This window comes from Condylura cristata, unplaced genomic scaffold, assembly GCF_000260355.1.
Source record: "Condylura cristata isolate star-nosed mole 26May11 unplaced genomic scaffold, ConCri1.0 scaffold00017, whole genome shotgun sequence".
Classification (NCBI taxonomy): Eukaryota; Metazoa; Chordata; class Mammalia; order Eulipotyphla; family Talpidae; genus Condylura; species Condylura cristata.
In genome coordinates this window covers 7,642,540-7,663,785 of record NW_004567118.1, presented here as the reverse complement: position 1 = coordinate 7,663,785, position 21,246 = coordinate 7,642,540, and the positions used below count along the sequence as shown (strand labels likewise).

At 55.0% G+C, this 21,246-nt stretch overlaps 1 long non-coding RNA gene across 1 annotated transcript; it reads left to right on the top strand.

The window, feature by feature from the left end:
• Nucleotides 1-100: 100 nt before the first annotated feature.
• LOC105853760 lies at nucleotides 101-18,013 on the top strand. The gene is made up of 3 exons (XR_001145526.1): nucleotides 101-325; nucleotides 8,355-8,453; nucleotides 17,724-18,013. It is a non-coding gene; the product is annotated as an uncharacterized LOC105853760 (long non-coding RNA).
• The last annotated feature ends 3,233 nt before the right edge of the window (nucleotides 18,014-21,246 follow it).

The following is a 21,246-nucleotide window of genomic DNA, read 5'->3' as shown; positions in this document are numbered from 1 at the left end:
TTTTAAAGGGGCAGCGCTGCCCCTCCCTCCTCATCCCCCCCAGGCCGGCCCCGCCCTCTCCCCCAGACACCTGTCGGGAGCCCCGAAAGGCTTGCTTTTCCCCCTCCGCCCCTAGTTTCTCCGGGGAACGTCGTCTCCTGAGCGAGATGGATTGGACGGGCGGGGCTGAGGCTGGGATGTGTCCGGCCGCTTTGCTGGGGCATTTACTGCAGCTGAAAAGGCCGCTCCAGGCGCGGCCACCTCTGCCGGCCGGGGGAGCTCCTGGCATCTGGGAGCCGACTTCGCGCGCCGCCGGCTGGGAAGCCCGACTCGCCTCCGCTGCGCTGTGAGTCTCCGGAGGCCGCTGGCGGCCTCTGGGCTTTCTTCCCCTCTCCCAGCCCTTCATCGAGATTTCTTTCTTTTGCCCACCCACCCCTACGCACCCTGGGGAAGGCCTCTCAGCAAAGACAGATATTTAACAGTGGGAAAAACGAAGCCGCTAAGGCAAGGAGCACCACGACAGCGTTTTTTTCCCCCAAAGGACAGCGCCTTTGGGTCTTGTGGTCAGCCCATTGATGTGGAAGTGAGTCTTTTCTTCTGAAAGTGCAGGCACTGAGTGGCCAGCAAGGTGGGTCCAGACGGCAGCCACTTCCCATTCACTCCTGCCCCAGGGGCCCAGCCCAGCCCAGCCCAGCCCTCGAGGTCTCCTCCTCCCACGCTGACCCAGGCTGAGCGCTGGCAGTTGGACCTGGCGCCGGCCCCCGCAGGTATATAGTGCCAGGTGCAAGTAGGTGGGCGGGACCCAGAAGTCTGGTTACCCTGGAAGAATCTAGCTGAAAGGGACATTCAGGAGGTCACGATGTACTTTCTAGATCTAACTCGGATGTCCCTCCGGCAGCACAAGGACGCATTTTGCGGGAGCATTCTTCCCTCCAAGCTAAGCAGCTCTCGCATTCTATCCGGTCCGCCCTCAGATCTCATTCCCCCTAAGTTCAGGAGGCTGAGGCTCTGAGGTTTACAACAATAAGAAAACTACCACGTGGTCGGGGCTTCTGTGAAGGCTTTACCGGTACTGTTACATCCAATCTTCATGCCCAGGCAACACTTGTATTTTAAGATGAAGATACTGAGACTCAGGGAGGTTGAGCAGGGTGGTGAAGGTCACACCGCTGAGATTTCAGTCCTGTGCTAACTGACCCCATTCTTGACTGCTCTGCTAATAATTAACATTTGTACAACACTCAGGGGCCTGGAGGTTTTACAATTTGGAGGCCTCTGCAAGGAAGAGAATTAAGAATTAAGAGCCCAAAGGGAGATTGGTAACCTGGGAAGAGACGTCACCACACACTTTCCGGCTCATGAATCATCTCACTTCGCCCTGCAGCCTCCTGTGAGGTCAGGATTACCATCTTCATCTGACTCCCAGGGAAACCTGGGTGTCCAGCGTCTCACAGCTCCCGGGAGCAAAGCTAGGACTGGACTCATGAGCACAGCTGTGTCTTTAAGAGACAAACTCCAGGCAGATGTTGGTCAGATAGCCAGCTGCCTAAACAAAAGCAGCTGCCACAACAGCTTTCTCTGAGCCGTTTGGGAAGGGACACTGGTCCCTGTCTGCCCTTAGGACAGCATTTGTTCCTCCGCTGTGACAGCTGGAGTCACACAGCCTCTCTCCATGTTCTGACTTGTGGCCCAGGGTGTCCAGAGGTTAGGAGATATCTGGGGTCAAGGAACAGGAAGCTGACCCGGATGGAAGTTTAACAGTTACCTTGCTCTCCTACCGGCTGGCGGCTGGGTCCTCCGTGTTGTCCCTGGAGAAGGGGAGATAGGAACAAGAGGGCAGGGTAGACGCTCTGTATAGGCAGGGGACCCACTAGAAACAGCTCTGACACTTCTGGGATGACAGATGGGCTCCATGCCAGTCCTTATCTCTTTGGCCATCCCAAACAGGAATGGCCAGCATGTCCGATCCCAGGGCTGGGAGCAGGAAAGGGATGAGGGATGGTTTTTCCATTCCAAGGGAGTGTCCGGAGGGAATGTGGGAGCAGGAACAGGGCTGCCTGGTAGGGGGTGAGCCTGAACTAAGGAATGTGGGGGAGTATCAGACAGATCTGGGGGAGACATGTAGACACTAGGAGATATTCTGGACTGGAGAGGTGCAGAAAGAGCAATCCCGCGTGCATGCCAGATGTCTAAAATCCTCTGGTTCTGGTGGCCTTATCTCCTCCCTCCACCGACTTGAGCATGCCCATCCTTTCCATGAGGGACCCACCTAGAAATGTGGACACAGAGAGAAAAACAAGGGCAGGTGAAGAAAGTATTGAGGAGTCTGAGTCCATTTATTGATGTTGATGGCTGGCAGCTTTTAAGACTCGCCTTACCATTTGTAGGTAATTTTCAGACTGAGCATCCTCATTCCCTGGGGCCCTCACCAGGGCAGGCTGGTCAGAGAGCCTGGGGGCTCGCTTCTGCATCCAGGAGAGATTTGAACCACGCAAGCCCCTTTCTGAGCAAATGGTCACCCCAGCTATACTCCCTAACCACAGTAAAACCCCAGGCCAATCTCCAATCTTCTTTTGTTGCTCTCTCAAGCCATTTCAGACCTGCTTTAAAAGCTGGCTCTGCTCTTCCCAGAGACCTCAATGCTGTAAATTAAAAAAAATAAAAATAAAAATAAAAAAACCCACACTTTTCCACAGGACCCAAACCTGGGGTGTGGCCCACCGACTGCTGCAAGTATCTCAACAAAGTGCACAATGTGGTTCTGTTGTGGGGTCGGGAAGGCTTCCTGGAGAAGTGTCTGAACACACCAGGGGAAAGAATTAGTGAAAGGAATCCTCCAGGCAAGAAAGCAGGAGAGGGGAGAACTGTTTTGGGGTGAAGCTTGCTCAGGCGCAACAATGGTAAGGTCAGTGTTCTATAAAGGTAACTTCCATTTATTTAGCGCCTGCTGTGTTCAAACAGCCTCTCTCTGCCTACCTCCCAGGCACCCCCCCCAACTGTGCTTTCCTGAAGCCCCAGACACCTCTTGCTCACAACCCCTCACAGGTCTGCACAGAGACGTGGGGTGTAGGCCACTGCTGGAGGAACAGTGGGATGGCAGTGGCGGCGTGAATGCCACCCTCTTGCTCCCGCTCACCTTGAGCAAGTTACTTTCCTTCTCCTGGCCTCAGTTTCCCCACCTGTGAAGTGAAAGAGCTGAAGGAAATGCCTCATTGTTCCTCAACTGGTGTTCGGTGTGGCCCAAAGCTCCTAATACTTATTAACTAAGTGGACCAAATCTCAGCTGTTGAACTTGGGGCTCTATCGCTGAGGTGACTTGAAAACAAAAGTTACTAGGGAGGGAGGGAAGAACAGTGAAGCATGAAAGGTTTATCAGATTTCCTTTCTCCCCTGACCCAGATAGAGAATCGGGGCAGGTGCATCGTCCAGGCTACTTCCCTGGCTCAGAATTTGTCTGCCCCAAACATTCATCAACAACCTGGCTGAGTTCCCCCAGGGTGTCAGGGAGGAAGGAGGACATCTTCCGGGAGGCTGAGGTTTCATCCTGACCTCGCGTTCTGAGAGCCTCAAATTTGGAGAGGCTAAAGCCTATGGCCTGGTATTCAGGGCTGTGTTTGTGGAGCCATGGGGCTCGTGAGAACATTTTGTCCACAGCACAAGCTCGCATTGCCAGAGAGACCATGCTGGGGTGGAGGGGTGAGTGGGGGCTGCTGTAATAATGTGGGTAAAGGGCGAGGCAGGCTGAGGGGGATGTGGGCAGAGGGTGGAGGGAAAAGGACTCAGACACTGATTTGACTTGAACTTTACATACAGGTACAGAAGGGCCTGCTGGGGTGGAGGGAAATAGCAGATGGGATGTGGGTACAAGCAGGCAATGAGGGCCCTCCCTGGTGGCACAATGGGCTGAAGCACAGCACTATGAAGCTAACTGCACCCACTCCAGCATGAGTTCAATCCCTGCCCCAGAGGTGACCCACAGGGCGCGGCAGACCTCTCCTGACCCGCCCACGGCTCCCCTCAGCAGTGTTCTTCATCAGTCAGCCTGTTCTGCTCCCCGCTCTGTCTCTGGTGAATCCTCTCACCACCCCTGCGCCTCCGGCCTGTGCCCCAGTTCTGTGTGCATAAATAAATAAATCTTTAAACAACAACAAATAGGCAATGACCTAAACTCAGGACTCCCCCTGCCAGCTGCCTACCCCACCCTCCTGTCTCCCTCGGTCCTCCTGCATGGCCTCCTCACTGCAGACCATGCATCGCCCTTCTGGCTGGAAGATTAGCTCCTACAACATCCTCTGGCTTCTATTACAGCAGCCCTTGGGTTGGAGGCCATAGGGGCTGGCATGGCAGCTCCATCTGAGGGAGTCCCCAGCTCCCAGGGGTCTTCCGGGGAGAAGTCTACTTCCCCACGCTCAGGTGGGAGTGGAGGACCATCATCTGCACCCCTCCTCTCCCCCACACACACTCCTTAGATTTTCTGCTGGGGGTGGGGAATGATGTGAGATTGTCCGTGGAGAGCTCCACATGTGTGTGGATGCAGAGGTACATCTGTCACGTACCACATGTTTGTGCCACGGTGTGTCTCTGGAATGTTTTGTGCACATTTGAATGGGAAAGGAAGCTAATATTTATTGAGGCCTATCGTGTACCTGACCCTTTGTCCGTGTGAGCTTATATTAAAAAAAAAAGATTTATTTATTTATGCATATAGAACTGGAGTACAGGACAGAGGTGCAGGGGCAGTGAGAGGCTTCACCAGAGACAGAGTGGGGAGCAGAACAGGCAGATGGACGAAGTACACTGCTGAGGGGAGCAGCGGGTGAGAGAGGAGAGGTCTGCTGCACCATGTGGGTCACCTCTGGGGCTGGGGACAGAACTCGCACTGAAGTGGCCATGGCTTGGCTTGACTTAGCTTCACAGTGCAGTGCCAACCTGCTGTGCCACCAGGGAGGGACCTCTATGTGTGATCTTTTAACTACTTTGAGTGGTGGGGATGTTTCCCACTTTACAACTAAAAATACTGAGATGCCTGCGATACAAGAGCAGTGAACACCTCCACCAGGTACCCCCCAACCCCCACCAGCCCCCAGTCACCCTGGGTGCTTGAGCAGTCACCAGCCTGCTCTTCCTGGAGCAGGTGTCCTGCCCTTGGGTTACACTGGGCCCTCCAGCTCCCCAGCCTGGCTCCAGCCCCTGAATCCCTGACCCCTACAACCTGCTTACCTGTCTCAGGGCCTGACCCACAGACATACGCAGCTGGTCGGTGCTACGTGCTGGGTTATCTGCCCCGAAGTTCCTTTACCCACTTGTTCACGTGGAAAATAGCCACTTGTTCTTCAAAATCTTTCATGAGTTTTCACTTCCTACCTTTACCTAGTTCCCTGCACCACACACACCCATGCCTTGTATTCATTTGACTTCTAGCTTGGGCTTGTAGAATGATTATAGGCTGTGACCTCGGACAAGTCCCTTCACCTCTCTTGGTCTCAGTTTTCCTCTTATAAATTGGATCTAAAGATCTTAGCATCACAGGTTTGTTGAGAAGTCTCAGAACCAGGGCCCAGAAGTGTTTGCTGACCTCGCTAAGTGCTTCCTGCACCCCAGGGTCCTGGGGTCGCCACACACTGTCCTGCCTAGTTCATTCAGCCACATACTCTTCAGAGTCCTAAAAAGACGCTCCAGAATGTTCTCCAGCTCCTGTCGCTCCCCCCCCCCTCTCCGTCTTGGCTCTGTGGGTTAAAAAGGAAAATCAAGCCTCTGAGGCGTGACTCTGCTGAGCCCACTGACTCACTTCCTCCCTGCTCCCGAGGCCTGAGTAACAGGTCACCGCCTCTCCCAGCTCCCACCCAGTCCTCCTGCCCCAGGCCCCTCTCTCTGCACTCACAGGTTCAGCAAGGCCACAGGCGCTGCCTCTCCCAGCCTGCAGGGTGGTGTGTGAGCAGGCCCTTGGGTGAGCCAGGGGGCAGCCTCAGAGGGAGCTCCTGAGTGGCCCTCTTATCTTGGGACCACAGCAACCCTCGCGGGGCCATGCTGAGTGAAATAAGCCAGAAAGAAAAGGAAAAATACTGGATGGTTTCACTCATAGCAGGAGTATAAAGGACCAAGCGAGAAAATAATAATAATGAACAGCTATATACCAGAGACATTTTAGGGGGGTGGAGTGGGGAATGGGGTCCAAAATGGGGGGGTGGGGAGGGAAGTTCATGGGATTATGGTGATGGCACATGGGTGATTCGGTGATGGGAAGCCCACAGGGATTACAACTGAGATGGAAAAAGGCACAAAATGATGTAAAAATAAACTATCATATTATTTTAAAAATAGATTAAAGAAAGAAGTTCTTAATTTTTAACAACCTTAAGTTTCCGATTTAGGACACTATCATTATTTGCTACTAAATGACATTAAAGAATTTTGAACTTAAAAAAATACCCTTCTACTTCCTATGGCCCTGTCCCCTGAAGTGCCCATGAAAATGCAAGGCAGAAGCCAGGACCCTGGGTAGAAGGTTCAGCAGTCAAGGGGCAAGGGGAAGGAAAGGGAGCGGGGAAGGATGCGGGAAAAGGGCAGGGGAAAAAAAAAAAACCTAAGGGCCTGTGGTGGTGAGCTGGGCTCCTCCTCCGGCCTGCCGGCTCAGGTTAATTATGAGCACAAGGAGGAAATGGTGGAGATTTCATCTTCCGCAAAACCAGTTCCCCAGGGTCTTGGTCTTTTCCCTCTGGGATTCCCCTTCCACACCTTGGTCTGGACAGGCAGGGCCTCCTCCTCCAGGGGGGATGGGGCTTGAGGCTCCAAGCTGCTCCAGCTCCCAGCAGCACCCCCACCTGGACTGCTGAGAAGGGAGCACCGTGGGGGGGCAGCTGTTAGTTGGGGGCCCACCAGGAGCACTGAGACCTGGGCCAGGAGCCGAGAGGCTGCTTTTGGACTTGGAGCTGAACAGAACTGATGAGCTCATCCGGGACTGTCTGGCAGCCCTTGTGGACTAGAAAGGGGCTGGAGGAGACCCCAGGGACTGGGGTGGGGAAGGAAGGAGAAAGCCCCTGGGTCTGCTGGTGGGAGACATGGAGATGGAGCTGAGGCCTTTAGGCCAGGGGTGTGGGTAGGAAGGGTGGCTGGGATGCCCCGCCCCAAGGAGGCCAGCAGCACCCTGCATGGTGGTGCAGGGCTGCGTGGTAGCTGCCCTGGGCCCTAGATAAGGCCAGAGTCCAGGAGGGACCCCAAGGTGGTGCATCCCAACCTCACCAGCAGAGGGAAATTCCCCAGAAGTGCGGCCTGTATTCGGGGGCCATCAGCACACAGTCTGGAAGCTCATGCAGGACAGTTTTCTGGGGCCGTAGTGCCCACAGGTCTCTCGCCATCTGCACCTTGGGCATCGACCCCGCAGTCCTGCTTTCCTCCCTTCCAGCATCTAGTCTTAGCTGTCTGGGTGACCCCAGGGTCAACCTCTGGGATCTCCACTGCATTCATCCAAGGCCTACTCTCTGCCGACAGACACCCCAAAAAGACCTCAGAGCATTGTCACCCACCCTCACTGTCAAGCGCGTGTCCCTAGGCCAATGCCTCTCATCATCTGGGTGTCTTTATTTGTGAAGATGTAAGGATCATGCCCACATCTGGGGGCTGTTGGAGCCCAACTGAGGTTACACAGGCGGGTGAGCTTCAGGCCTCAGGCTACCATCCCTTTTCCCCTCAATTGTCCATCTGGCCCCGGAGGCCTTCCTGCTCCTTCTGACCTGACCACACACAAAAGTCAACCTGGATGCCTTACAGAACCAAGTCTAAAACCAAGTCTAACACCCAGCTCCTCGGTCCAGGGCTTGAGGGTCCTCACCCCCACGGCTCCCAGTACCTCTTTTACCTTTAACCCTACCGACACATCCTCCCAGCCTCCTACGCAACCCCAGCCCAGGGGTGGAGACTTCATCCCCCAAGGCCTGCCCACCCCTTTCTCGAGGCCTTGCTCAGGGTGTTCCTCCTGCCCGCAGGCATCACTCCAGCTTCCTGCCCTTTGATGATGTCCCTGCCTTCAAGGCCTGCCAAAATCCACCTTCTTCCCAAGCTCCCTGGGTCCCAACAGATGCTCTCTGCTCCAGTATAATCCTGATTCCTCTTTGATCACATTTGGCCACATGTGGCTTATTAGCTTGGGCAAAGTTGCCTAAGTTCTCTGAATCTGAGTTTGTTTAAAATGGAGTTAATAATCATGTCCTCATCATTGTGGAGAGCAAATGAGAACTTGCAAGGTGCTTGTCACAGAACAATAGCTTAATAGATAGTACTTTTTACTGGGATGGTGGGGGGACGGGTGGCTGTGTGTTCCCCACAGCTGTGACCTCCAGGAAAAGCAAACTCAGGCTCCTCTCTCTCCACCCTGACAGCAGTGCCTCCTGCCCTTGACGCGCATCACATTGAATCTCCTCTGGTCTACTGAAGAACTCAACAGTGATCCTCATGGGTCCCCTACACCCCTGTGAGAGGTGGGTGTTTCTGTGTCAGGGAAATAGACACCCAAGAGTTAGTGGAGGCACCCATGCCTGGGGAATCTGTCACAGAACCCCAACACAGAGGAGCCCAGCCTGCCTTCTCAGGGCTCCTACTGAGCCCCCAAACAGAGATAAGGAGACATGGGGGGGGTAAGCATCCTAGAAGACTTCCTGGAGGAGGTAAATGGGGAGAGGTAGACTGAGAAAAGGAGTAACAGTTTTTATTGCACTAGGAGCTTCATGTATATGCTGTCCTTTATTCTTCATGACAGGACTATGAGGTCAGCCCCATTGTCCTCTTATCCAAAAGAAGAAACAAAAGTCCCATGCCCAAAGTAACATGCCCAAGGCCACACAGCTGTTGAGGGAGCAAGATTCTCATCTGGGTCTGCTGGGCTCTGAGGAGAGGGCCCAGCTGCCCGACAGTTGAAGCCATGGAAGGTGGGAGAATTCCAGCCCCAGGCCTGCTGCCCACTCAGTAGAGAGGCTGTGGGCGGGGCGGAAACCGCCACCAGAAGCCAGGGGCACACGGCAAACAAGGGTGTCAGGAAGTGAGCAGACCCAGGGCCCTTCCTCCGGCCCGCCCTGTGCCCCTGGCTGCATGCCGCCTCCCCAGTTCCCGGCGCTCCCTCCACGGGAACAGAACTGGGCCGGAGCCCAGGGGATGTCCCTGTGTGGAGGAGGAGCCAGAGGGTCTCGAGGCCCTGGAGGTACCTGCCAGCCTGAGCCTCTGTCTCTTGGAGGAGAGACAGGGCTGGCTCCCTGGGGTCCTGATTACCTGAAACACACTCAGACTGGCACAGAGAAGGTATTTGATAAATATGAGTGGCATGGAGGTGCTGCAGGTGCAGCATCCAAACTGCCAGGCAGGAGGCAAAGGGAGCAGGTCCTGGCATGGTCTCTGCCTCCACCCTGTGGGCCTGCTCCAGTCACAGAGCCTCCCCTCTCCAGACCAAGTGCACTGAGCCCTCCCTGGTGGCGCAGTGGGTTAAGGAGCAACACTGTGACACTATCAGCAGCCACTTCTGCACAAGTGCAAACCCCCGCCAGGCGCTGACCCACAGGGCGCAGCAGACCCCTCCTGTCTCACCCGCTGCTCCCCTCAGCAGTGGATTTCAGTCAGTCTGCCGTTCTGCTCCCCACTCTGTCTTGGGTGAATCGTCTCACTCGCTCCCCACCCCGCACCTTGGCCTGTACACCCCAGTTCTGTATGCATAAATGAATCTTTAAAAAAAAAAAAAAGGAGCCACCTGGGCTCCTTCCAGCTCTGACAATGCAGTCCTATGAATTCTTTTACTCACTCGCTGACTTGTTATTTCAGAGAAATGCCTGGTGAGTAGAGCTCCACAAACAGTTTGGTGCCCGTGACGTGGTGGCGGTGATCAGAAGTCCTTGGGACAGGAGTTAAAGAGAGGGCTCTGCAGTGGGTGACCAGGGTGCACATTCTCCCACCATCACTTTCTACCTGTGTAACCGCAGGCCGCGGTCAACCACCCTGAACTTGCATTTCCCTGTTGGTGAGGTGGGTTAGTAGGTGTATACACCTCGCAGGGCTGGTGTAAGATCAATAAGGTGCCGCAAGTAAGCGCTCAGGAAAATGTCTGGTACACACATAGCATGTGCCCAACACAAGTTAGGTGTTACTATTCCTTAGTGGGTGGGTGCATTTCAGCAGGCAGAGGTGTGGGGGGCAGGAATAGGGTTAGGGAGGAATTGTTGGGACAGCGTATTCTCAGGTGTGGAGGCCAGAAAGCGTGCAAGACTAGGTTGTAGGAAGAGGCCAGTCTAGATAAACAGGGGAAAGGCAAGTTGGGGGCAGTGGGGAGAAACCTTGCCCAGGCTGAGGAGCTTGAACCTGACCTTGCAGGTTGGCGTGCCCTTTGCTGATCCCTGGAGCACTAGAGGTGCCACAGGATGGCTTGTGCACATACAAGGGGAGCGGTGGGCGAGGAATAGATGTCCACATGTGAAAGGATGAGGCCGGGGCTCCCTGGTGGTGCAGGGTGTTAAGTCTCAGCACTATCAAGCTTTAGGCGGCCACCGCAGCATGAGTTCGATCCCAGGCCAGGCAGATGACCCACGTGGCGCAGCAGACACTCCTGTCCTGCCCACTGCTCCCTTCAGCAGTGTGTTTCAGTACATCTGCCTGTTCCGCTCCCCACTCTTTCTCTGGTGAATCCGCTCACTGCTCCCCCGCCCCACCTCTGGCCTGTACCCCAGCTCTTGTGTGCATAAATAAATAAGATAAATCTTTTAAAATAAGATATGTAAAGGACCGTTGTGCCATATTTTCACCTACTAATCATGAGAAAAATGCAAATGAAAGCCACAGGAGCCCTGGCTCCACACCCACCAGGATGGCTGGAACCAGAGGGTCAGACTAGGCAAAGATGCAGAGGAATTGAGGCCCTGAGACATTGCTGGTAGGAATTTCAGCAGGCAAAGGTGGCTGTGTAAAATGACGCAATCACTTCAAAAAGTAGCCTGGCATTTCCTCAAATAGTTAAGCGTGGGGTTACCGTTTGGCCAGGCAGTTCACTCCCAAGAGAAATGAAAACACAAAAACCTACAAATACTTGTATGTGAATGTTCATAGCAACATTATTCCTAGGAGACCCAAAGACAAAACAATCCAAACATCCATTAAATGAATGGATAAACAAAGTGTAGTATAGTCCCATGATGGACCGTGATTTGGCTATAAGAAATGAAGGATTGATACACACCCTTTGTTGACAGACCTTACAAGACCTTGCCAGTGAAAGAGGTCAGCATAAGGTGATTCCATTTCTCCAAAACGTCCAGAATGGCCAAATCTAGGGACAGAAAGTAGATGGGTTGTTGCCTAGGGTTGAGTGGGAGGGATGAAGTAGCCACGTTGGGGCTGACCACCAGCGGGCACGTGGTTCCTGTTATGTGGTTTCTGTTAGGAGTGATGAACCTTCCAAAATTGATTGTAGTGATGGTTGCACAACTAAAAGCCTTGTACTCTTATTTTTTAAAGATTTACTTATATATGCACACAAGAACTGGGGTACAGACCAGAGGTGCAGGGGGTGAGTGGATTCACCAGAGACATAACAGGCAGATCTACTGAAACGCACTGCTGAGGGGAGCAGCAGGTGGGACATGTGGGTCAGCTCCTTGGGGGAGGGGAGTAGAACTCATGCCACAGTGGCTGCAGATAACCTCATAGTTATCTTTTACCCATTGTGCCACCAGGGAGGGCCCCGACTTGCAGTCTAAATGAGTGAGCGGTAAGGTGTATGAGTGATACCTTGAGAAAGCTGGGAACAGAAACTTATGGGCAGGCATGGTAATCTGTCATCAAAGTCACTTGGGAAATTCTGGGTTAAGAAGGAGACCATTGGCTTTGGGGTTTCTCTAAGCCTCATTGGCCTTGGCAAAATCCTGGAGAGGGGTAGCATCCACCCACTGGGTTTCCCAAAGCTTTGACTATTGCTTGACCATGCAAGGGTCTTCACAGGAGCCTCACCAAAACCTTATCATAGCTGCAAGCAAGGATCCTGGAGAAGGCTCAGTGGGGGGAGGGGCGTGGCCAGCGCTGCTCCTACAGGGCAGACAGGCGTGGTGGGGAGAAGGAAAGTCAGGACAGCCTGGGGGTTGGTGCCTGCAGGTGACTGCAGAGCACACATTCTCCAAGAGAATCTGCCGTGGCCAGTAAGGACTTAAAGAGACGCTCAAGATCACTGGGCACCAGGGAGCTGCAAATCAAAGCCACCTTGAGAAACCACTTCCTGCTCACTAGATGTGCAGGCAGGGTGTGTGCAGGGCCTTTGACAGGAGCCACCCTACCTCTCTGGCACCCGGAAGGGCCCTGTTCTTCCCTCAGCTCCTGGAAGGGGTGTTTCACCCTCACCCAAGCCCTAGGAATTCCCAGGCCCTGACAGGGACAGGAGCCCCAAGCAGCAGCCGTGGTGCTTCCGGAGAGGATGTGGGGGCTTCTCAGGCATCCCAGCCGTGTTTACTTCCCTCTTCCTGGAAGTGGGATGGGCACCAGCCTGGCTGGCAGGGTGGCAGGAAGGCACTGGATCTGGGGACCCGTGAGAACCAAGGTGGGGAGGGCAGTGGTGGGCAGGAGCAGGTCTGCCCAGGCAGGGCCAGGAGGTTGGTGCAGAAGTCTGCCCAGACCCAAATCACGTTACTTCCCGCACAACCTTCCTCCCCAGGCCATGGGAAGCACCCCAGAACTGGGCCCGGGACAGTTGAAGACGTGGCCTGTAAGTGTGCAAAGCCTGCGCCACAGTGGCTCACGTCTATTGAATGCTTGCTCTCAACCCTCCCGTGCGAAGTGCCCCGCGTGCACGCTCCCATCGGTCTTAAGACAACCTTACGAAGTCAATGTGCTTGTTCATCTCACAGACAGGGAAGCTGAGCCCTCGAGGATTGCAGTAACTTGCCCAAAAGTGCACAACAGGGCAGCGGCCCAGGGCCTCCCACGGCCTGAGGTCAGCAGTTGGGCACTGGGCAGGGGAAGCAGGCAGGAGGGCACGGATGACCTGTCCAGCCCAGCCCCGCGCTGCCCGGCACCTGCAGGTCTCCTGAGGCCTAGGCCTGGAGCAGAGGGGCCCGAGACCACCCCAGCCAATCCCACAGCAGGGGCTGGTGTGGGAGCTGTCCCGAAGCTTCCTCCAGAGACATCCCTGTCTCCACCTGAGGCCACAGGGGGAGGGGAAGGGCTTGGGAGGCTGAGGGTGTGCCCCCTCCAGGCTCCTGGAGGGACAAGAAAGAGGGTCCCCCAAGGCACGGGGGCACCCCTCCCCCCGGGGACTTGTCAGGCAAGTGACAGCCAGGGGACCATTCCATTGCAGGGTGAGGACCACAGGTAACTTTCCAAAGACCAGACAGGGTTCATTTCCACCCCTGTGCCAACTACAGGGGTCCTGGAAGGCCAAGAGCTAAACTAACAACATCTAACAACAAAGGATTCGCTACTCAAGAGAGAAGACTGGGGTTGCCCAGCTGGAGGAGACACCGGCCCTCCTAAAGGCAAGCGGGTGGCCAGAGTGGTGTCACTTTGGGTGGTAAAGATGGCGCTCCAGTCTGGGCAGCCCTGCAGCCCGGACTCCAGATCCTTGTGCAGATTGCAGCTCCGAGGCAGAGGGGTAGGCATCATGGCCTCCTGCCCCTGAGAGCCCTCTGTGGCTGCGGAAAAGAAGTGGCTGTGTGGGGCGGGGCGGGCACCATTCTCTCCCCAAATATTTACGGACAGTGTTCCCAGCTCCGGGCCCAGAGCCAGCGCCCTCGGGTCAGGCCCTGGCTGTGTCCATTACTCTTGTCTCACTCGGGCAAACAGGCACTGGACATAGGGAGGGAAGGAAAGTGGGAGGAGGCAGGAGCCTGGCGAGCCCGGCCTGGGGGATGGGAGATGAGAACAGTAGCTGCCTGCCTGCGTCCCTCCCACAGCCCACCCGCCTGGCAGGATCCCAGAAACTCTGGCCTGTTCTCAGCAGAGGTTGGGAGCAGGGAGGGGACCTCCCAAGATCCAAGGATGGGGGTAAGAGCAGTCTCTCTGGTCTCCCGAGCTCAGATTATCCAGCCCCCCAAGAACAGGACTCCCCCAGGGCCAGGCTGGGTCAGACAAGCTATTGCCTGCCTTACACCCTGGGCGGGAGGCCTTCCCTGAGGCAGAACCGACAGGAAAAAATAATCAAGGAGCTTGACAGGGGTGGGGGTGCTGCCCTGGGTTTGTCCGCCCAGCAAGCGGCGGCTACTTCCCAGCACATACCACACATCCAAACTGCTGTGGGTGCAGACAGGCTGGACTGCACCCCCAGAACGTTAAGGTGCTGGTTTCTGGGCAGAGTGCAGGGCCCAGTCCTCCCTCAGGGCCGGGGCAAGCGGGCCGCTCCACCACCCTGCCCAAGTCCCTTCTGGAGCCTTCTCCCCTGCGCCGTCCTCTGCGTCCATCGCTCCACTTCCATCCCAAGTCCTGTCTCCCCCTTTCTCAGCCCTCTTTTCTTTCTCTCTCCACTAATCTCTCATCTCTGCATAGACAGGCTTGGACAGGCAGCCAGGTCCCACCCACCTAAAAGGTTTAGCTGGGAGGAGGAGGCCAGGCCAGGAGAGTGGGGGGGGGGGGATCTTCTGGAGGTGTTGGGGACCCAGACCTGCAGGCTTCTCAGCCGTTCTAGCCCTGACCTGTGCCCTGGGAACCCGGGGGTGGGTGCACCCAGGAACAGACTGCTGGTGCTGGCCCCTGGGGACACTCCCTTTTGGTGTGGCTTGAGCAGCTGACCTGAACTGCAGCCAGCCTCTCCCAGCCAGGTAAACACCTGCTCCCCTTTGCTGCCAGCACCCTGGGCCTACAGATACCCCTGAGGACCCTGGGGGTGGAGTTGCCCCGTCTGCCTCCTGGGTACTCCTCACTCTGCCTCAGGGCAGAAGCAGGGGTGACCTTAGCCAGAGAGACTCCAGGACCCCTGAGGCCAGCCTCCCTTGCCCCAACGTGGCTGTCCCTGGCTGGGACTGGCCAGAGGCGTAGACTGGTACTTCCCATCCTGAGCAGCCTGTGAACACTCTGGAAGCAGGTGTGAGGTGGGAGATGTGGCTCTCCTAGGAGATCCACACCCTTCTCCCCAGTGCTCACTTCAGTCCCAGCTTCTGGAAGGTTCTCCACCTTTCCTGTGCTCCCTCCTACCTCCCTCAGGAAGTCTGACAGGTAGAGTGCTAGTGAGCACCTGTCCCCCCAAGTCCACACCGGATACCTTGAGGGAGACCAGAGGAGCCTTCCCCTGCTGTTCTGGCGACAGCTTTAGCTGGGGCTAGGGGCAGAGCAGCCCCATTCTGGAGAAGGGTCGGGCGTAGACTGCACGCGAGGTTGAGGATGGGGAGAGACGGGGCAGCCTCTCTGCTGTCGGCATCTGGGAAGGCTTGCTGGGGAGGTGGCCTTTGGAGATGGCCCTCGATGAAGAGGGGATGAAGAGGGCGCTGTCTCTCCTGAGATGCCGTCCATCTCCAGGGCCCTTCATCCGCGAGGCCCTGGAGCCTCCTTAACCGCAGGAGCAGAGCACGCTCCCTGCCCTCCAGCCCATTCACTCTGGGTCCCCACTGCCCCCGGTTTCTCAGCTGTGCGCCCCCATCCCCACCCCGGGTGTGGTGGCAACTCACCTGGGCACTGGAGATAGCCAAGTCCCTCTGCACAGGAGGGCCTGCTGGTGACAGCTCCGTGACAGTGTGACAGCGGGGATCCTGCAGAGAGTGTGCCCTTAGGAACTGGTTCTCAGCGCCCATTCATCCTGGGGGAGGTGAGGGTCCAGGGCTACATCACCCCCTGCCCTGCCCTGCCCTGCCCCGCTGCCCCCAGGGCAAGGCATCAGCCCTGTGTTCCAGGCCTCAGGCCTGCTGACTTTCCCCTGGGGTCTGTGAACTGCCTTTAAGCCCTGCTCCTTCAGGAACCAGGCTCTTCAACCAAGGCCTGGGTGGGGGAGTGGGACGGGGGCTCTCTCCAGTCTCTGCATGTGGTCAGTCTCCATGGCCCCCTCCAGCCATCTGGGCACCACCAGCCTACACACACTTCTGTGTCTGTGGGGTCGGTTTTCTGTAGCCCTGTGCCCTGTGCTGGAAGGGGGCTACGGGAAGGTTCTGGGCAGGATGGGCCCGAAGAGGCTTCTAATGTGCTGCTTCACGTGAGCCTAAGCATCAGTCACAGGCACCTGACTCCTTCCAGACCTACCCCTCACGCTGACAGCCAAGCTGGGCGCTCCTCCCTCTCTGATGCCGGGCTTGTGGCCTTACGCTAAACTCTGCTTCTTCTCTCACCGGTGGGCTCCGGGCTCTGCCTCTAGCCCGTCTGCCCAGGTGTGGAATGCAGACCAGCTCCCTTTAATTCCTCCCTAAGTACTCAGCATGGGGGATGGGAGGTGCAAAACGGCAGGGGAGGGTGTCATTCCTGAGGGGTGAGGGTGGTGGAGGAGGGAGGCTTATTTTCCACCCACCACTGGATACCAGATATCACTGCTTTTTTAAAAAATTATTTATTTATTTATGCATGCAGAACTGGGGTACAAGTCAGAGGGTGGGGGGCGGTAAGACGATTTACCAGAGAGAGTAGGGAGCAGAACAGGCAGCTTCAGTGAATGCACTGCTGAGGGGAGCAGCGGGTGGATCAGGAGAGGTCTTCCAGGCCAGGGAGCTGACCCACAGTTTGATTCCCCGGGGATTGAACTCCTGTGTGTGTGTGTGTGTGTGTGTGTGTGTGTGTGTGTGTGTAAGCTGCAGTAGCTTCATAGAGCTGCGTGCTCACCTACTGTGCTGCCAGGGAGGGCCCTGGTTTCGCTGCTCCTGAGCACCCTCGCCCCTCTCCTCTCAAGGCCACTGGGTCTTCCTCTCACCCTGTTGCCCACCAGCTTGTATCTTGCTCCGGCTGTCTTTTCCCGCCTCTCTTCTTCCACCTCGCCCCAGCCTCCTCCAGAACTTTCTCCAGAGTGCTCCGGGTGACGGGCAGGAGCCCCCCTACCCCACCCCACCTCCCCTGGCCAGGGAAAGCCCAGATACTGTTACCCAGGCCGGTTCTCTCCCTCTGCAGTCAGGTTTTACAAGGAAAGTGGTGGTGTTCTCCCCTCTCCACAAGATGGGGAACCAGGCCCTAAGGAGAAGGCCTGCCCAGGGCCCCAGGTGGTGGGGAAGAGGCGCCAGGGGCAGGAACCCAGGACTTTGAACTGACCTTGTGGCTGCTGTGTGACCTGGGGCTAGCTGATGAGGCTCTCTGGGCCACCGTCCTGGTTTAGTGTAATGTGCCGTCTGTCCTGAGGTGTGAGCCAGAGAGTGGTTCTGCTGGATAATCCCCACCTGTGGCACTGCTGGCCACAGGGGTCCATGCTGTTGCGAAGTTTTCCAGTGTGGCTGTGTGGACTTGCGCTCCCACTGGCGGGCTCCGGGCGACATATTCCTGCCGATATTTAGCCATGTCCCTCGGTCCCTGTTAGCTCGTGGGGGGTTGCATCTCCTGGCGTGAGCACCTACCCAGGGGTTCGCAGGGCATTTAGAAAACCTTATTTGGGGTGTGCCTGGTCACGGCTCCTGCCCATGTGTTGTGGGCTGTGTATCTTCTTGCTAGGGATCTGCGGGATTTCTTATATTCTGGATACAAGCCATTGTAAATGTCTTTCCCCCTCCCTAGCTTGCCTTTCCAATTCTGAGTGGTGACTTCTGGCAGGTTTTTAATTTTAATGCAGAACAACTTACCAATTTTCTTGTATGGTTAGCACACTTCTGTGCCCTGTTTAAAAACATCTTTTCCAGGACCCTCCCTGGTGTCACAACGGGTTAAAGCGCAGCACTACTAAGCCGGCTGCAGCCACAGCGGAGTTCCATCCCCGCCCCGAGGTGACCACATGGCACAGCAGACCTCTCCTCTCACCCACTGCGCCCCTCAGCAGTGGACTTTATCTATCTGCCTTCCCCAAAGCCAGGAAAGTATTCTATGTTTTCTCCTATTGTTTTAATAGTTACATCTAAGTATTAAATACCTTCAATATGTACTTCTAAGTGTAATTTATTTTTGGTATGGTGTGAATTAGGGATCAAGGTACCATTGTTTCCCCTCATGTGAATGTCCAACTGACCCCGTACATTTCTTTGTGTATTGAGCAATCTTGTACTTTTTGTTTAGATTTACATCTGGGCAGAAATTTGATAGTTTTATTGTGAACCATTGTCTTTTTGTTAGAGTGCAGAGAAAGGGGCACTCCAGGACCCCAAACCTGCCTGCTCTAAATAGGTTCTGCCATCTGCTGAATCAAGTCAAAACAGATAAGACCTTTAATGGAAAGGATTTTTAATACAATTAGGGAGCAATACAGAAAAGACAAAGACTATAGTTACCGAATCAAACACTTGAAGTTACCCATCCCCTTGTGGGTAGAAGAAGTCCACCCCAAAAGGAGTGGCCCAAAGCAAGGCCTGAAAGCCTGCTACAAGTAGAAAGCACCTTCCAGTGGGGACCCATAGGAAAAGGTCAGACATGGCCAGACAAGTGTGGGAGGAAAAGAGCAAAATCAAAATCAATGAATGCTGCCACAGTGAACCTCCCCACGGGGCTCTCACCCACGTCTGTTTTCACCAGTCCAGGGCCAAGAGCCGCTTCTTCACATGTCTCTGCTCCACGTGCCTCCCTCAGGCCTCCTGCTGACTCCATCCTGCTTCCTTCCTCCTCAGTGTCCTCTCCAGATTCTTCTCCTCCCTGCTCAGCTCGTTTTCCTGGGGACCACCCTGTTCTGTTACATTTTTAGCTCCTTTCTTTAATTGTGTATTGGTAGTTACTGAAAAACATTTGATGTCATAGACTGATCTTATAGCAATGATTTCACTAAATTCATGTGTACAGCATGTACAATTTTTGAATTTTTTCCAAAAATCCATTGTGCATTTAAATATTGTCAGTTTCCTCCTTAAAATCCTCATAACATTTTTTTTCTTGGTCTATTGCCCTGTCTGGGACCTTCAGTGCGGTATTGGACAGTATAGGTATAGAGATCCTTAGCTGATACCAGATTTCAGAAGAAAATCTTTCCGTATTTCATCACTAAGATTGATGTTGGCTGTGAGATGTGCGTGTGTGTTTGGAGATTCTCATGGTACCACTTTTATTTTTACACACCTTTCTGATAAGAGAATGGTCTAAGGGCCTGAGGTAAGGAACACTGGAGAGGTGGGAGCTCCAGGGAATGGCCTTTAAAAAACAAAATGCAGCTGTCTCCAGAGGGAGAAAACTCCATAATGTCTTGTGCTATATCCCCCCTAAAGATCTTGTCAAAACTTTAGTCATTTCAGCGTTGCTAGGAGTTCTAGGTCATGGATGAGACCACTAGTCCATTCCTATTTCCTCAGGGAAACTGAGGCCCAGAGCACCTTTATGACTAGCCTCAGTTTGCATTGCAAATGAGAGGCACAGCTAGGATTAGAACTCAGGGCTCAGGGACTCCAGTCCCCCTCAGCTGTCTCTCTGTGGCCAGGAGTTGGGGCGTGGCCTGCAGGCACAGGGATATTCTTTTAAGTGATTTACAAGGAGGCTGCATTCAGTACCCAATACCTGGGCCCAATACCTGCAAAGGTGGAGTGAGGCAGATGGACTAGCTGCCCTAAAAGAGGAGGGGCCCAGGGCTGGGTGACGGTGGGAGGCAGGGGGAGAGCGCACCCTCTCTTCTGGTCCTGTACTATTTGGAAGAAGTTTTGAGGCACCTTTTCCAGGACAGACCCAGACCATAAGCCTGGGAGGGGTTAGAGGCCATGGATGGAGCCCAGAACCCCAGCTCTCTGAGAGGTGGGAGGTATTTGTGGTCAGAGAGAGCAAATCCTGGATATACAGGAAGCCGGTGCAGAGCTGGGGCCACACCAAAACCAGAGTTCTTGGCCAGACAAGAAAAAAACCTGCAGAGACCTCCCCAGACTGGTCTCCCCACTTCCTACCACAAATTCCTGGGATGACAGAGAGGTAAGGGCTGAGAGACAAAAGAAAATGGAGGGAAAAGAAGAACTGAAAGAAAAGAAGAATGAGGAGCCGGACATGGGGTCCACGGTGTGAGGGGCGGGAGGCCCATGGAATGGACGGGAGCCCTGGGCCTGGGGTGAGGATAGGGAGGCGCAGTGCCTGATGGAGACTCGGGATATTAAACCAGGCAGCACGCTCCTCTGCGGCCAACTGCCGCCCCCCACCCCCCCAGGAATGCCAGGAATGTGATGAGCTGATAAGATTGGGACTCCCACTCCACCTGGCACAGAATGTTGGGGGTGGGGTGCTTTGCCAAACCGTTTATTATTGGGTATTTTCAGAGGGGCAGGGTGGTGAAATTTTCTTAATAGAGGAACTATTTCATGGAGGGTCTGAAGAGAGGTGCCCTTTATGCCCAGTGAAGGGGCCAGATGCCAGGGCCATGGGCATAGCCAGATGTTTTCCAGCTGAGCTGTGCCATGAGTCAGAAGGCACTGAGCCTGCAATGAGTGAGGGGATTCCCAGTTGCCAGGAAAGCTGGGGCTGGAGGAGCTGGGGGAAGGGAAGCAAGGTGGACAGTGACTGGCACCAGTCCAGAGGACCGGCTGTGACTGGCAGCCCTGCCTCAGAGTGGTCCAGTGGGTGCTACCCCACTCTGCTGGGTCGGGGTCCCGGTGCCCAAGGAGCAGGCTGTGATCCTCATGGAGGTGAGTCCCAGGGATCCTTCAGTTCACCAGAGGGCAGTTACTGGACTCTCAGGTGTTCTCCGCATCATACCCGCCTTTGCTGCCTCCCTCTGGCTCTGTGGGGCCTCCCTCAGAACTCCTCAAAGCCTCTGCTTAGCTGCATCCACTCATCTTCACTGATGCTTCAACCACATTTGTTTTTGTTTTTAATTTTTTTTAATTTATGTATTTATGCATACAAGAACTGGGGTATAGGTCAGAGATACAGGGGGTGAGAGGATTCACCAGAGACAGAGTGGGAAGCAGAACAGAAGGACTGACTGAAACACACTGCTGAGGGGAGCAGCAGGTGATACCAGAGAGGTCTGCTGCGCCATGTGGGTCAGCTCCTGGCTGGGGATTGAACTCCTACTGCAGTGGCCATGAGCAGCTTCACAGTGTCGTGCTTAGACCCGTTGTGCTACCAGGGAGGACCCTCAACCACATTTGTTAAGACCTATTATGTGTCAGGTCTCCGTGGTGGCACAAGGGGTTAAGTCTCAGCACTGTGAGGCTGTGGGCAGCCACTGCAGCCAGTGAGCTCAAGCCCCGGCTGCCAGCTGGAGCTGACCCACATGGGGTGGCCGACCTGGAGCTGACCCACATGGGG